Genomic DNA, 16,737 nt, shown 5'->3' with positions numbered 1-16,737 from the left:
CTTGGCAGCCACGTGGATGAGTGTCCTGGTTGGCTTTTGTCATCTAGACACAAACACACAGCTGGGAAGAGGGACATCTTCGGATGGCTTAGGCCCCAACCAATATCTGACTGCAACCTCCTGAGACTGTGGGCTGGGGACTTTCACACTGCTGCTGAACGAGTTAATACTGTGGGGCCATCAGGATGGAATTCATGTTACCTATGAGAAGAATGTGAATAGAGAGGGCAGGGGCTACATACTGCTGTGATTAGAATATGGCTCCCCCATTTGTCTTAGAAACAGTACTCAAATTCTTAAACTAGGGAGGTTGAAGTAAGGGTACTTTGGAAAATGAGAGGGTCCTGAGTGTTCTGCGCTGGTAAACAAATTGGTCTACCCATGGATTAATAGATTACTTTTTAGTGTGATGCTCAATGTTGTCAAGTGGACAGGATCCAGAATCACGCAAACATCTTGGTACATCTGTGAGAGACTTTCTGGATTAAGTTAACTGAGGTGGGAAGAACCACTCTGTGATAGCTATTCTTGTTTCTCAACATGACTACTTCTGGAATTGACTAAAACCCTAAAATGACTGAACATACTTATGAGGGATTTTTGCTTATTCATTTGAAGTGGAAAGACGAGGTACAAGACACACCTCTAATATGGGCCATACCTTCTGCTGGAAGCCTGTATAAAGGACATGGGAGAAGGAAGTCACCCTCTTTGCCTGCTTGCTCTTGCCTTCAGTAGCAAGTGCATTCCCCTACTGGCGTTAGAGCCAACTTCTTCAGGATTTCAGTGTATACTGACGACCAGCTGAGACATCCAGCCTCGTGAACTGAACAGCTACTAGATTCTCGAACCTTCTATACATAAGCAACCATTGCTGGCTTAGCTGGACTACATTCTAATATTCTTATATACATATATGTGTATGCGTGTATATATTCATTCTGTAAGTTTTGTTACTGTAGAGAACCTTGACGAATACAAGTCTAAATGTGGATGGCCCCATTCCCTGGGCTCAAGTGTTGAACTGAGTGCAAAGGAGAAAGCTGAATCCCAGTGACCCTCCCCCATCCTCCACCGTGGATGCAGTGTGACCAGCTGCCCCATTCCCCTGCTGCCACTCTGTCTTTCCTTTCATGATGGAGCACACCCTGGACCTGGGAGCTCAAATAACCCTTTCCTTCCTTACGTTGTCTTTGGGAACAACAGAAAAGTAATGGATACGGGAGGTCACCGGGACAGTGACCTTTCTACCACAGCTGGCTCCTCGGCCCCTTCTTCAGCCCCCTCATCTTTCCGTACCTCATCTATGTAAGTCACCCCATTTGTGGAGTTCAGTCACAGCAACAGGAGGCAGACCAAGACATTGCCCAGTGTCCTGTCTGCTATGCCAGGAGATACACACTTGCCTCTCAGCACGGCCACTGTTAACATTCAGTCAGGCTCCCGCTTCCCTTCCAGGCGTCTACCAACAGCCCCGTGTTCCTCAGAGGACTCGACTCTGATAGCCTTCTCCAAGAGGCCTAGCTGTTCCTTGCCTTGTGTCCAGACAAGCCCAGCCCTGATTAGGGAGGGTTTTCCTGGGTATGCCATCTTCTAGGGGCCCTGCAAGTGAGGTTGGGAACACGGCTGCTGATAAGTAGTATCTGGTGGAGAGTTTTAGGACATGGCATGTGCCTGTCATCGGACAATGTCTGAGACTGAATCTTCTTCATTTTGATTGTCATTTTTCCTATCTGAGCCTTGTAAAAAGTACTGCACTGTTATATTCGGATTTAATAATATTTCTAAATATTTGCTTATTATATTTCCATATGGCTGATACACTGTGTGAGTGAGTGGATGGAAGAGAATTGACAGTTAATGAACAGATAGGGCAGCATGAGAACCCATCCATCATTTCACGTGCTCTTCCAGAACATCCCGTGACAGCATCCCGTTCACAGGGGACAGCTGTGGAGGTTGAGGGTTTGTTTGTTTGAGTTTTGGTTTTTGGGTTTGTTTGCTTGCCTGCTTGCTTTTGAGGCAGGGTCTCACTATGTAACTTTCGCTGGCCTGGACATAACAGTGTAGACCAGGCCTTGACTTATAGATTTCAGCCAGGTTTTGGCTTTGCATCTGCTTCCCTAATGCTGGGGTTAAAAGACTACTGTGATTGGCCTGTTTACTGATTAACTTTGGTTTCTTTTCTTATTTTCTTGCCTTCTTCATTGTTTTTAAAGATAGGGTTTCCCTGTGTAGCCCTGGGAACTAACCCTGTAGATCAGATTGGCCTCAAACTCAGAGATCCGCCTGCCTCTGCCTCCCTGGTGCTGTGTTGTCTGAGGTTTCTGTCCCACCAAGTCCCCCAGCTGTTTAGTCCCAAGAAATCACACAGAGGTCTACATTAGTTATAAACTGATTGGTCCATTAGTTCAGGCTTCTTATTAACTCTTATAACAAGCATTAGCCCATTAATCTTGTCTATGTTAGCCACGTGGCTCAGTACCTTTGTCAGTGAGGCAGTCACATCTTGCTTCCTCTGTGGCTGGGTCACGACTGCAGAAAGAGCTTCCTTCTTCCCAGAATTCTCATTGCCCCGCCTCTACTTCCTGCCTGGTCACCGCGCCTCTACTTCTTGCCTGGCTACTGGCCAATCAGCATTTATTTAAAATATAATTGACAGGGTACAGACCATTGTCCCACAGAAGTGCAGGGATTAAAGGCCAGACACTGTGTCTGGCCTAATTTTTAATAAACATTTTATTTGTGTGCGTGTCTTGCCTACATATATGTCTGTGCACTATAAGGGCATCAGATCCTGTAGAATTGGAGTTATAGGCAGCTGTGGACAGAATATGGGTGCTGGGAATCATACCCAGGTTTTCTGGGAGATCAACCCAGATCTGGGAGTGCTCCTAACCACTGAGCTATCTATCCCGTCCAGAACACGGTCTTTAAAGTTGCCTTGGTTAGACCTATGAGCAAGAGGGCAAAGGATCACTGAATGTGAGGCCTAGCTAAGGCTAAGGTCCTTAGAGCTTTCTTTATCACTGCCCTGCCTCCAACTCCCTAGAAATCCAGCTCCCTGAGAACAGAAGGGCAGCTGTGTGAATAGCTGGGGACTGTGGTTTCTAAAGCCCTTGAACCGTGACCTACCCTGGCTGAGGCCACACTGGTCAGCCTGGCTGTGAGCAGACATCTACTTCACCTGGGACCCAGAGTTAAATATTATCCTCCTCCGGCTTTGCCTTCAGTTCCTCATTTCCCAGCTCTCATGATTTCCAGTGGCTTTGGTCAGAGACCCTGGCTGTTTTCATTCTCTTTAAAAGGGCTTCTGGGCATCGTGACAGCGTGTTTGGAAACACTGTGGCATATCTGTGGTGATTAAACTTCATGGAAACATCTGGATTCCAGGCTCCCACAAGCCTGGGTGGCTCCCGTGCAGCCCCCACTTAGGCCCTGGTTGAAGGAATCTCAAGTGAGCACTTGTGGCTTCTACTCCCTAGCCTCAGAGGGCAGAAAAAAAAATCGCTGGCCAGGCATTTCCACGGGAGCTCCAGGGGATCAAAGAGAGAAAAGCAAACATGGAGGCAGAATGTGCTATTTATCCTTGGAACAAAGTTGCACTGGCAGCCCTCTCCTGTCCAATAATACTTGCTTTCCTGAAAGGATTACGCTTGCCTTGCCCTGGCTTCCTCTCACTGAGTTTAGCTGCCACTCAGCTCATGACCTATGACTCCTGTCTCCGGCTCTCTCCCAACCACGGTTTTCGTTTTCTCATTGGGTGGGCAAGAATAGATGAGATTAGAATCATCCATGAGAGAAAGTGAGTTAGTGCAGCCGCTGAGAACACCCTGCATCAGGAGCTTAGGCCAAAGGCTCACATAAACGAGCCTGGGAGCCAGCCCTGTTCCTGGGGCCCAGAGGACCCTGGCACTCCAGGTCTCAGTCCTCCCTCTGAAGGGATAAGGAGGAACCTGAGGTTTCGGGGGTCTGCCTGGTGTAGGTGTCTTTCTTTGATAGAGTTCTAGTCACTTGTTTATGGACAGTTCAACTTTTAATTAAGCCATTGCACACATTCATAGTTAAATGACAGATGTAGTCATTCACTGGCTTATTTATCTCGGGGACTGAGTCTCATTATGTAATTACTATGGGATTGCAGGTGTATGTCCAGTGCTTCTGAGCATTAAACCTAGGGATATGTAGCTGCTGGACAAGTACTCTACCAACTGAACTACATTACCAGGGATTGTTTGTCTTTCCTCGGTGCTAGGATGGAGCGCAGAGCCTCTCAAACCTGATTGGCAAGTGCCACACTGCGATCCTTTTCTTAGTTTGAACAAGATTTCACTGAGTTAGTCAGTTAGATCTTAGTTAGCCTTGCTTGTTTGAGATGAGAGCTTACTGAAAAGCCCAACCTGGCCATCCGTTCATGATCATCCTGTCTCAGCCACCCAGTAGCTGGGATCTCTGACCAGTGCCACCAATCCAACTCCAGCCCTTAGCTGTCCCGAAATATCTTTCCTCTCAGAACAGAACCACACTGAGGTGCTGGGCTGGGAGTGAGCACTTTGCGTTTCTGAGGGTTCAACAGCACAGGTAGTTGAGGTGGGGAACAGGTTAGCATCCCACTCTGAAGAGCCTTGTGTGCTACACTGTCCTATGGGTGTTTGGGTAGCACGGCCAGATGCATCTGTGAGAAATCAATGTTAGTGCAAGCAAGGTAAGGGTGCTGGGACCTCGGAGTTAGGAAGGGGAATGCATGAAGGAAGCGTGGCTGGCAGTAACTTTTGCTGCAGACAGATGGGAACCGAGTGTGGGGGCCTGGAGGAGGAGGGGCAACTCATGAAGGGAGTTTGTGGAGAATGTTGGGTACAAAAGTCAGACTGCCATGGCCTGGAGGCTAAGTTTGGGGGTGAAAACTCCCACTGGTCTCAGAAGTTTGGGTATGAAAAGAACAAGTGAAATAAAAATATAGAAAAATATAGAGAAATGGTCCCAGAACACAACATTCTATCCAATAGTGATTGTTAATATTTAATTTATGTTCATTTTATGTATCTTATATTATTATGAATTGATATGAATAATTATATGTATGGGATAAGAAGAGATGCTATGATTTATGAATGTAATTTGGAATAAGTAAATCAAGCTAGTTAACACATGCATTGTCTCAAACACTTTTTTTTTCTTTTGGATTTCTTTTGGAGACAGTGCCTCACTACATACCACAGGTTGGTCTCAGGTTCTCTGCAATCTTCCTGCTTCTGCCTTCTAGAGTGCTGGGATAAACCATCATGCCTGGCTTCAAATACTTACTCTGAGCCTGGAGAGATACCTACTCAGCAGTTAAGAGCACTTGCCGCTCTTCTAGAAGACCAGAGTTTCCCTGCGCCCATATCAGGCAGCTGACACCTGCTTGCACCTCTAGCTCCAGGGACTACAGAGTCCTCTTCCAGCTTCTATGGACACCTGGACACACACACACACACACACACACACACGCACGCACACACACACACACACACACACACACACACACGCACTCACGCATTAAAAAAAAAACTATTAAATCCAAATTCTTATCCCTTTCGGGAGAAAACATTTGAAATTTACTCTCAGTGATTTTGAGATACGCAATACCATTATGAACTAAACTCACCACGTTGTATAATACAGTAAGTCCTATATTTCTTCCATCTACCTGATATTTTATACCCTTGCATCCTCCCCTCCTCCCTTCTTCCCTCAACTCCGAGACCCATAACCATCAATCTAATTCTACTATTTGCCTCTAACCTTGCCTGCTTTTGACCCCACACATACGTGGAAATGTGCAGCAGCATTTGTCTTTCTGTGCCTGGCTTGTTTCATTTAGCACAAAATCTTCTAATTCCATCCACATCACTAACGGTATGACTTCTTTGTTTTGAAGTGATGAATAGTGTCCCCTTGGGCATAAATCCCATTTTCTTTAACTATTTCTTCATCTGCTACAGACACAAGTGGATTCCATAGCCCGCCTCTTCTGCCCTGTGCAATGGCAAACACAGAGTGCAGATACCTTTTGGCAAACTGATTTCAAATCTTCTGGGTAAACACCCAGAAGGAAGACTGGTGGGTCAGGTCAGGATTCTGTTTCTTGTTCTTGGAGGAAGTTCTGTGTGGTGGTCGTGATGCTGCAGCACATTTTCAGCGACAAGGGAGGTTGGGGCACGTTCAAAGCAGAGGGGAAGGAGACAGGTGAATGATTAAAGACAGGGAAAGAGGAAGTGAAGTGGAGAGGAAAGGATTGGCAAGCAGGGGCTTGAAAGTGAGAAAAGAGCCCCCCCCACACCCAAATTCCCACATGCCTAAGGATTGGAGTCGCTCAGTTGGGAAGAAACTCTGTTGCTTCTCACATCTCATTTCATTTAAACCACAGGCCTCTGTGAGGCCCAGCAAAGCATTCCAAATGAGGCAAACGGTTCTCGGTAGAATACAGTGGAAATGTAGCCAACCCTATCCGCTAGCTTAAAAAACTCCTAGTGGAGAAACTTACCTGAAGCCAATGAACCTGTCTTTTGTTGTTGTACATTAGGTTCAAAATACTAGCTGCCTTGCTCATATCTGCAGCTGATCTCAAATTTGGTTGAGGTGTTTATGCAGGAGGCTGACTGGGTGCTGGTTGCATATAGCAATTTAGGAATGGGGAGAACTCTGGTTCAGGCCAAAAACGTCAAAAATACGTTCTGTCCAGTTAGACTGACCTAATCTTATTTATTTGTGCACAAGGGAACCATGTTCTAGAATGTGCTGCCACACAATTTGTGAAGTTAGAAAATGGGTTAAATACATAGTTTATGAGGCATGCAGAGATTCGGGATCCCACAGCCATTTGTTCTGGCTTAGTGGACACTCATTTTAAAATTTAATTTTAAATAGTGTATGTGTGTCTTGGAGTGCCCATAAAGACCAGAATCTCCGCCAAATCAGTTGGATCCCCTGGAGGTAGAATTACAGGTGGTTGTGAACTTCCAGAGGGGGAAACTGGAAACCCACTGGGTTCCTCTGCAAGAGCAGCAAGTACTCTTAACTGTTGAGCTGTCTCTCTAAGACCCTCAAACCTCGTTAAGGAAACTAAGAGCCTGAGACAATTTTTCCTTTGCCTCATTTGTCCACCCATCTTTCCTATAAAAACACTCTATTGAGCCCACACCTTCGACAGAGTTACAGAAATCAGCCTTTTATTATCTGAGGATCTGGCTGCTGTCACATAGTAGAACTCCAAACAAAGCTTCCTGTTCAGGTTGCTTGTACTGATTTTGAGGCACTTGAAATCATATTGATACATTTATTACAACCTTAACTTCCTTTTTGTTCTAACCATGCAGAACTTTCTTCATAGGAGATGTGCTTTGTGTTATTATTTAAGTAAAATACTGCAGGTCCCTGAGTGGCTGCAGCAGGCAGGGGGTCCCCAGACCATGCCACAGGTCCCTAAAGTGGCGGCAGGCAGTGGGCTGCGAGTCCCAAGACCAGCCAGTCCCAGGCAGGGATGGCGCAGTTCCCCAAGTGGCTGCAGTGGGTCACAAGGGGCAGGGAGCCACATGGAAGGTGAAAGACTGGACAGGGCAGCCAGTCCCACAAGGAGAGACAGACAGATGGGCACACCAGGAGATCACGCCGCAGAAGGTGGCTGGTCCTGGACAGGGAGCCATGTGATGGGCGAGAGACAGACAAATAGGCAGGGCATGCAGAGTAAGATTGGATATTTATTTGGTGGGTTATGGAGGGGAAAGGGAAGAAGGGGAGAAGAGCAGAGAGAGATGCAGAGAAAGAGAGAGAGAGAGAGAGAGAGAAAGAGAGAGAGTAAGGGGGTGGGGAAGGAGAGAAGCCACAGCAGCAGCTACCTCTCTAGGAGACAGAAAAGGAAGGACTCAGACTGGAACTGAAGATCAGCTTGCCTCAGGCTGAGGCGAGGGGTAGGTGTGGCTTGTCTCTTAAAGGGACAAGACAGATCCTTACACTGGGGGCTGGGGAGCCATTGTAATGATCTCTTAACGTGTTAAGCTCTCCTTAATGGTGAGCTTGCCTGACAGGTGAAAGGCCAGTCTTAGTTTCTGTCACTGTGACAAAACAACGCAAGGAAGGAAGGGTTCATTCTGCCCCCCAATTCCAGGGACAACCCATCCATGGTGAAGCAGGGGCCTGGGTGACTTTGTATCCACAGTGAAAAAGCAGAGTGAGGAATGCTCCCTTCTGCCTGCTCCCCTTTCTCCGCCTACAGATCCAGGATCCCCCACCCAGGGAATGGTCCTGCCCACAATTAAAATCCTCTTTTCCAGTCAGTGTAGCAGTCAGGAAACGGCCACAGGCCTGCCCCGAGGCTGCCCTAACCTAGATAACTGCACAAAGGTGTGTTCCCTATCTCAGAGGTGTTTCTAGATTCTGGCAAGTTGGCCGGTAACACTAGCACACCGTCCTAGGCTCAGTGCTGCTCACTCATAAGACAGAAAAGTGGTTTTTAAAAAAGAAAATCCAGCGGCTGAGGGAAAATGATTTGAGTGGTCTGCCCTATAGACATTTCACATGTAATAGTGTGTGTCTATTTCACATGTAATAGTGAGTGTCTATTTCACATGTAATAGTGTGTGTCTATTTCACATGTAATAGTGTGTGTCTATTTCACATGTAATAGTGTGTGTCTATTTCACATGTAATAGTGTGTGTCTATTTCACATGTAATAGTGTGTGTCTATTTCACATGTAATAGTGTGTGTCTATTTCACATGTAATAGTGAGTGTCTATTTCACATGTAATAGTGAGTGTCTATTTCACATGTAATAGTGTGTGTCTATTTCACATGTAATAGTGTGTGTCTATTTCACATGTAATAGTGTGTGTCTATTTCACATGTAATAGTGTGTGTCTATTTCACATGTAATAGTGTGTGTCTATTTCACATGTAATAGTGTGTGTCTATTTCACATGTAATAGTGTGTATCTATTTCACATGTAATAGTGTGTGTCTATTTCACATGTAATAGTGTGTGTCTGGAGACAAGAGGACAATCTCAGGTGTCGCTCCTTATCTTCCATTTTTTTCTTAAGATTCCCCACCCCTTCTCTCTGGCAAGGCCAGTTGATCCTGGGTATCTGGGGATTCTCTCGTCTCCCATGGGAGTGCTGGCGTTACAGACGTAGATAGCTACAGCATCCAGTTTTACCCGACTTCTGGGGATCTGAACTCAAGTCCTCCTGCTTGAATATCAAACACTCTAACAACTGACCATCCTTCTAGGAGCCTCTAGACCAGTGGTTCTCAACTTTCCTAATGCAGAGACCCTTTAATACAGTTCCTCATGTTGTGGTGAGTCCCAACGATAAAATTATTTTGTTGTTGCTTCATAACTGTAATTTTGCTACTGTTAGGAATCGTAATGTAAATGTTGGATATGCAACCCCCAAAGGGGTCGAGACCCACAGGTTGAGAACCAATGCTCTAGAAAGACTTGTAGACAACTGAAAGGCATCTCCTGCCATTCTTCTCATCTCTGTATGGGTAAAGTTTCACTTCCGGTCAGGGAGGAAGACAAAGCCTGGAGAACCCGAGTGTTAGGTTTCCTATCTGGAAGGAGGAAGCTCAGGGAATTCTTACCGTTCATAAGAGGTACCCATCAGACCTTGGAGAGTGCTGCAGGGTGGGTGCGATGGCTCGGAGGGTCAAGGTCCCTGCCATCCAGCCTGGCACCCTGAGTTCTAGTCACAGAGCCTACAGAGTAAAAGGGGAGAACTGATCGACTGCCACAGTGGTCCTCTGACCTCCACCAGTGCCCGTGTGTGTAGCACGATTAATAAAAACCCAGAGACGGAAATTGGGGTTCAACCCGAAGGTCAGAAAAGCAAAACAGCCAGCCACTTGTTCTTACCGCTACCTCAGTCCGAAATGGCGGTCCTGCCTCCAGGAACCTCAGAATGAGACTGTGAACTGTCTCTTCTCGTCTTATATTCCTCTCTAGGGCTGGGACTAAAGGCCTGCACCGCCTGGTTTCTATGGCAAACTAGTGTGGCTAGGGGATTAAAGGTGTGTGTCACCACTGCCTGGTCTGTAAGGCTGACCAGTGGGGCGTTGTACTCTCTGATCTTCAGACAAGGTGTTTTTTTTTAATTAAAATACAAATGAAATATCACTACACATGTGCACCCCACACATACCCAGGCAGCAAGAATAAATACATGCTTTTGTTGTTTTTTAACGACTGATGTAGTCTTGGAGCTGTTGATCAGTGGTAAGACATTCTTGGTGACTAGGAGGTGGTAGTAGCTAACACAGCCAAATGACTAGCTTTACTCTAGTAGGCTGCCAAGGACTAGACGGATTTAGATGGCACCTGGTTAACGATGGCCCCTGGGACTTCACAGAAATCCCTCTGCCATGGAATGTAATGGCAAAAATGAGTCACTGGGTTGAAAAAAAAAAAAACGAAAGAAAGACAAAGAGAGGGAGAGAAGTGGGAGAAAAGTTGAGTATCTTGCCTTTCTAAAACTAAGATTTTATTTTAGGTTTTCTTGTTTATTTGTTTCTTTTGAGGTCATGTAGCCCTGGCTGGCCTCAAAGTCACTTCCTATCAGAGAATGACTCTGAACTCACCATCTTCCTCCCAGGTGTGGGGTTATAGGTGTGCCCCACTGTACAGAACCTAAACTAGTGTTTCATTTGATTGTTTATCTATTTAATTGGTGATAAAACAAAACAAATTAAAAAACATGGTCCCACAGAGCTTCAAGTTCTCTACGTTGCTGAAATGACCTTGAATGTACGCTTCTCCTACCTCTACATCTCCCATCCCCCACGGCCGGGATTACAAAAGTGTGCCACCACACCCAGTTTTGTGCAGCCCTGGAGACTAAAGTCAGGGTTTTCTACACTTCTAGGCCACTGAGCTTCATCCGCACCCCCAAACCTGACATCATAAAAGAGTGTACATTTTCTTTTCATACTTACTTTTGCTGAGTAGATATGGAAAAGACTGTAGGGCAAAGCATTCAAAGAAATTTCTCAGCCTCCTGATTTTCCCCAAGTGACATCATTGAGGGTGACACCAGTGTCTCTGTCTGCCCATCCATTAGCATCTTGCTGGCCCGTGAGGCAGTTTCCTTTGTCTCGTGGTATTTAGTGTACAAGCCCGCCTTGCTCCAGCTCTCCTGGAGATCATTTACTACTTCTGGGATTAATAAGAGCTGCACGTTTGCAGCTTCTTGTAAAAGCATTGCCACAGGATGGGGACAGACTCTGGTTTCAATCACTTGTACTTTCTTACGAAAGAGAGAGAGAGAGAGAGAGAGAGAGAGAGAGAGAGAGAGAGAGAGAGAACCAGACTTCTTCCCCTCAATTATGACGACTGACTTCGCCAGTCAAGGGACTAGACAAGCCCAGGGATTTCTGTCCCTTTGTCTTGGCCTTTGCTATTGTTTGAGGTAGGGTCTGTTTCTGAGGTTGGCCTGGAACTGGCTGTTTGCTGCTTCACTGGGAGCCTCCTGTGTTAGCCTGCTGAGTGCTGGGATTGTGGGTGTCCTAGACATTGTTGTTTGTTTGTTTGTTGTTTGATGGTCTGCAGGATCTCGGATCACGTGGGTGAAAGGTCTCTAGGAATGCCTCTGAGGGATTAATCCCCGGGGGAAAGACTTCATGGAACTGTTCCCTAGCAGGAATTCTGGACCAAATAAAAGGGAGAGAATCGGCTGCGCACGAGCATGCTTTCTTCGTTGGTCCCTATCTTGATTGTAGATGTGCTGTGACCAGCTCCTATAAGCTCCTCCTATTGTGATTTTTCTGCCTGATGGATTTGTAACATGGAAAGATGAGCCAACACAAATCTCTGTCCCCTTAAAGTGGCCTCTGTCAGGGCTTTTTGTCACCACCACAGGATAAGAAACTGTAGATCTGGCTTTTGTTGCTGTCTTTTATCGGGGAGGAGGGACGTCACTGTGTTTTTTTGAGGCTGGCTTGAAATTCACTATGTAGCCCAGCCTGCCTGGCACTAACAGAAATCTTTATCTTCCTACTTCAGCCTCCAGAGTCGGGGGCAGTTGGGGTGGGGCACGTGTTACAAGCATGCACCACCCTGCCCATCTTGGTGTTGTTAACACGCCTTGGACACGGGCCTCGCTTTACTGGTCTCTCTTTCCTGGCAACTCCTACAAGTAATGGGCTATGAGATTGCCCTCCTCTCTGTTCTAGAAGCGTTGGCCTTTGAGGCCCTAGGTTCTTTCTCCACGTTTCCTACATACAGGACTTGGAGGCTGACTGCAAACACAAGGTGCGGTTGATGAAAAGGCTTTCAGGTCTGGATCCTGCCCTGTGATTTGAGGACAGTTCCCAGGAGAGTGATGAGTGGGTTGTGCAGTGGAGCTGCCTAGGATGACCGGGAGAGTTTCCTGTGACGGACAGGCAGAGTCCAGGAAGTGGCAGGTAAGCTGCCTAGGATGACCGGGAGAGTTTCCTGTGACGGACAAGCAGAGTCCAGGAAGTGGCAGGTAAGTTGAGCTACATCGATAAGGACATGCATACCATAGTGGCAGAGGATTCAGAGTAAGAATATATCCTGAATACATCTCAGTGCAAGCATCTTGTGGTCCCCTCAGGAGGGCATCATCTTGGCATACACTAAAGTGATCTAACAACAGAGCTTTTGAAGTGGAAGCAACAGAAATGGGACACAGGGAGAGTAGGGCCATAGCTACTCCCCTGTCCCATCTTGTTGTCATTGCAGCCTTTGTGCCAACAAAGGAATGTTTAAAATACATAGCCCCCCCTTTTTTTTGAAGTACCCAGTATTATGTTTAATTTTGACTTAATGCTTTTTTAGTGTATAATTTTTTTGAGAAAAAGAACAATTTATTTTTAATTGTGTTAATTCCAGATTAACAAGTTAGAACCTTCTTAGTTTTGTAGGCCATTAGTTACAGACACAGTTGAACATACATATGGCAGAGTTGTTCTAGAGGATAGCGGAGTAAATGGCAAAGAAAAATACATGTTTCTGTATGTTACAGAATGTTAGACCTGGCACAGACACCAAGATAGCCTTGTGCAGATGGATGCATGATAATTAGTGGGCATCATGGGATTAAACTAAATGAATACTCAAAAATGGTTTTGATGGTGAATTTTACTTAATGTAAAATCAATCTAATTAAAAATTAAAGCACACAATACTGTATAGTCTGAGGACAATAACTATAGAGTAAATTTCTTTTTTAAATTTAGTTTTTAAATTTCATTTTACATTCCATCCACAATTATTCCCCCAACACCTTCTCCCACCCCCCTCTCTCAGTCTCCCTACCCCTACCAACTTCCTCCTAACTGGAAAGAACTCCCATGGGAAGTCAACAAAGTCTGGCAAATTAAGTTGGGGCAGATCCAAGCATCTCCCCCCTGTATTAAGGCTGAGTATGGCATCCCACGATAGGGAATGGACTCCAATAAGCTAGCTAATGCATCAGGGATAGATCGTGGTCCTATAGCCAGGTGCCCCACAGATAGTCCAAGCTTCACCACTGTCTCACAATAGGAGGTCCTAGTTTGTCCAATGGAGGTGTCCCAGCTGTCCATCTAGAGTTCATGAGTTTCTCTGAGCTTGGTTCCGCAGTCTCTGTAGATTTCTCCACCATGATCTTGACCTCCCTGTCTCATCTATTCCCTCCTCCCTCTCTTCAATTGCATTCCCAAAGCTGAGTCGTGTGTTTGCTTGTGGATCTCTGCCTCTGGTTCAGTAGTTGTTGGATGAAGACTCTATGATGATAGTTGGGGAATTCACCTATCTGATTACAAGAGAAGTCCAGTTTGGGCTTCCTCTACACTATTGCTAGCAATCTTAGGTGGGGTTATCCTTGTGGATTCTAGAGAAAATAGTGCTATGTTTCTCCCTAACCCTACAGTGGCTTTCTCTGTCAAGATTTCTCTTTAACTGCTCTCCGACTCTGTCCCTCTTACCCCTCAGCCATCCCATTCCCTCATGGTCTCATCTGTCATTCTCTCCCCTTTACTGCAGTTTACCCAGGCGATCTCATCTAATTACCCTTCTCTGTGTGATTCATGTGTCCCTCTTAGGTTCGTCCTTGTTACCTAACTTCTTAGGATATGTGGATTGTAGTATGGTTATCCTTTGTTTTACATCTAGTATCTATTTATGAGTGAGTACATACTATGTTTGCCTTTCTAAGTCAGGGTGAACTCACTTAGGATTTTTTCTAGTTCCATCCATTTGCCTGCCAATTTCAAGATGTAATTTTTTTCTTTACAGCTAAGTAATATTCCATTGTGCAAAAGTAGCACATTTTCTTTATCCATTTTTCAGTTGAGGGACGTCTAGATTCTGGCTATTACAAATAATGCAGCTCTGAGCTTTGTTAAGCAAGTGTCCTTGTGGTATGATATAGTATGCTTTGGGTATATACGCAAGAATGGTATCACTGGAATTTGAAGCAGATTGATTCCCAGTTTTTTGAGAAACCATCATACTGATTTTCAAAGTGGCTGTACAAGTTTGTACTCCCACCAGCAGTGGAGGAGTGATCCTCTGACTCCACAACCTCTCCAACATAAACTGTCCTCAGTACTTTTGATTTTTTAGCCATTTTGATAGGTGTAAGATGATATTTCAGAGTCCTTTTAATTTACATTTCCTTGATGATTACGAATGTTTAGTAATTTCTTAAATGTCTTGCAGTCATTTGAGATTCTTCTGCTGAGAGTTCTCTGTTTAGCCCTGAACCCGATTTTTAAATAGAGTTATTTTATATTTTGACGTCTCGTTTCTTAAGTTCTTTATATATTTTGGAGGTCAGTCCTCTGTCAGATGTGAAGCTCGTGAAGATCTTTTCCAATTTCCTACTTTGTCATTTTGTCTTATTTACAGTGTCTGTTGCCTTTCAGAGGCTTTTTCGTTTCAGGAGGTCCCATTTACGGATTGTTGCTCTCAGTGTCTGTACTACAGGTGTTATATTTAGGAAGTGCTATGTATTTAAGGCTACTTCCCACTTTCTTTTCTATCAGGTTCAATGTAACTGGATTTACTTTGAGGTCCTTGATACATTTGGACTTGAGTTTTGTGCATGGCAACACATATGGGTCTGTTTGCAATCTTCTACATGCTGACATCCAGTTATGCCAGCACCATTTATTGAAGATGCTTTCCCTTTTCCATTGTACCATTTTGCCTTCTTTGTCAAAAGTCAAGAGTTCATAGGTTTGTGGATTATTTTCAGGGTCTTCGATTCTATTCCATTGGTCTACCTGTCTGGTTTTTTTTCCTTATTTATTTATTTAAAGAATTTCCATTTCCTCCCCTCCTCCCAATACCCTCCCACTTCCTCCACTCCCTCTCCTCCTCCCTCACCATTCCCAAGAGCAGTCAGGGTTTCCTGCCCTATGGGAAATCCAAGTTCCTCCCCCCTCCCTCCAGGTCCAGGAAGGTGAGCATCCAAACAGGCCAGGATCCCAAAAAGTCAGTCCATGCAGACGAAACAAGACCCAGTGCCATTGTCAATGACTTCTCAGTCAGCCCCCAAGTCAGCCACATTCAGAGAATCCGGTTTGATCACATGCTCGTTCAGTCCCAGTCCAGCTGGCCTTGGTGAGCTCTCATTTGATCAGTCCCCTTGAATCAGTGGGTGAACGCACCCTTGGCGGTCCTGACTTCCTTTTTCGTGTTCTCCTTTCTTCTGCTCTTCATTTGGACCTTGGGGGCTCAGTCCAGTGCTCCAATGTGGGTCTCCGTCTCTCTATCTCCATCGATCGTTAGATGAAGTTTCCCTCTGGTTCTGTTTTCCTTGCTCACGATCTCCCTCCCTCTGCTTCTCATTTAGACCTAGGGAGTTAAGTCCAGTGTTCCAATATGTGTCTCTGTCTCTATCTCCATCCTTCGCCATATGAAGGTTCTGTGGTGACATGCAAAATATTCATCAGTATGGTTATGGGCCAAGGCCAGTTCAGGCACCCTCTCCTCTGCTGCCCAGGGAACAATCTGGGGACCTCTCCTTGGGCCTGGGAACCCCTCCAGAATCAAGTCTCTTGCAAACCGTAAAATGGCTCCCTTAGTTGAGATATAAACTTCCCTGCTCCCATAACCATCCTTCCTCCCTTCCCCCTCCCATTCCCCCAAGCCATCCCCAATCCTCCCCCTCTCCCCTCTCCCTAACCATCTCCCCTTACTTCCACCCCCCCCCCCCGTGCACCCAAGTTTGCCTGGCAATCTTGTCTACTTCTAATATCCAGGAGGATATCTATATGATTTTCGTCAGGTTCACCTTCTTATTTAGCTTCTCTAGGATCACGAATTATAGACTCAAAGACCTTTAACTATGGCCAGAATCCACTTATGAGTGAGTACATACCATATTCCTCTTTTTGGGTCTGGGTTACCTCACTCAGTAAGGCGTTTTCTATTTCCATCCATTTGCATGCAAAATTCAAGATGTCATTGTTTTTTACCGCTGAGTAAAATTCTAATGTGTATATGTTCCACACCTCTTTTAACCATTCTTCTATTGAGGGGCACCTAGGTTGTTTCCATGTTCTGGCTATTACAAATAGTGCAGCTATGAACATAGTTGAACAAATACTTTTGTAGTATGATAGGGCATCTCTTGGGTGTATTCTCAAGAGTGGAATTGCTGGGTCCTGAGGGAGGTTGACTCCCAGTTTCCTGAGAAACCGCCACACTGATTTCCACAGTGGCTGCACAAGTTTGCATTCCCACCAA

At 45.5% G+C, this 16,737-nt stretch overlaps 1 protein-coding gene across 5 annotated transcripts in view; it reads left to right on the top strand.

Annotated features, from left to right (window-relative positions):
* Eva1a (eva-1 homolog A, regulator of programmed cell death) overlaps window positions 1-16,737 on the top strand; it is an 83,720-nt gene that overhangs the window by 16,167 nt on the left and 50,816 nt on the right. Inside the window, exon 1 of one of the 5 annotated variants that reach the window (XM_048416381.3) lies at window positions 12,152-12,440. The exons of 3 other annotated variants lie outside the window; for them this stretch is intronic. The gene's annotated coding sequence lies outside the window, so the exon portion shown is untranslated. Of the gene's footprint in view, window positions 1-12,151; window positions 12,506-16,737 lie in introns of those variants that run through there. One more of the 5 variants, XM_087907117.1, reaches the window with a different exon arrangement.

The sequence above is a fragment of the Myodes glareolus genome, chromosome 6, assembly GCF_982192425.1.
Source record: "Myodes glareolus chromosome 6, mMyoGla1.1, whole genome shotgun sequence".
Classification (NCBI taxonomy): Eukaryota; Metazoa; Chordata; class Mammalia; order Rodentia; family Cricetidae; genus Myodes; species Myodes glareolus.
This window is presented reverse-complemented; position numbering and strand designations above follow the sequence as displayed.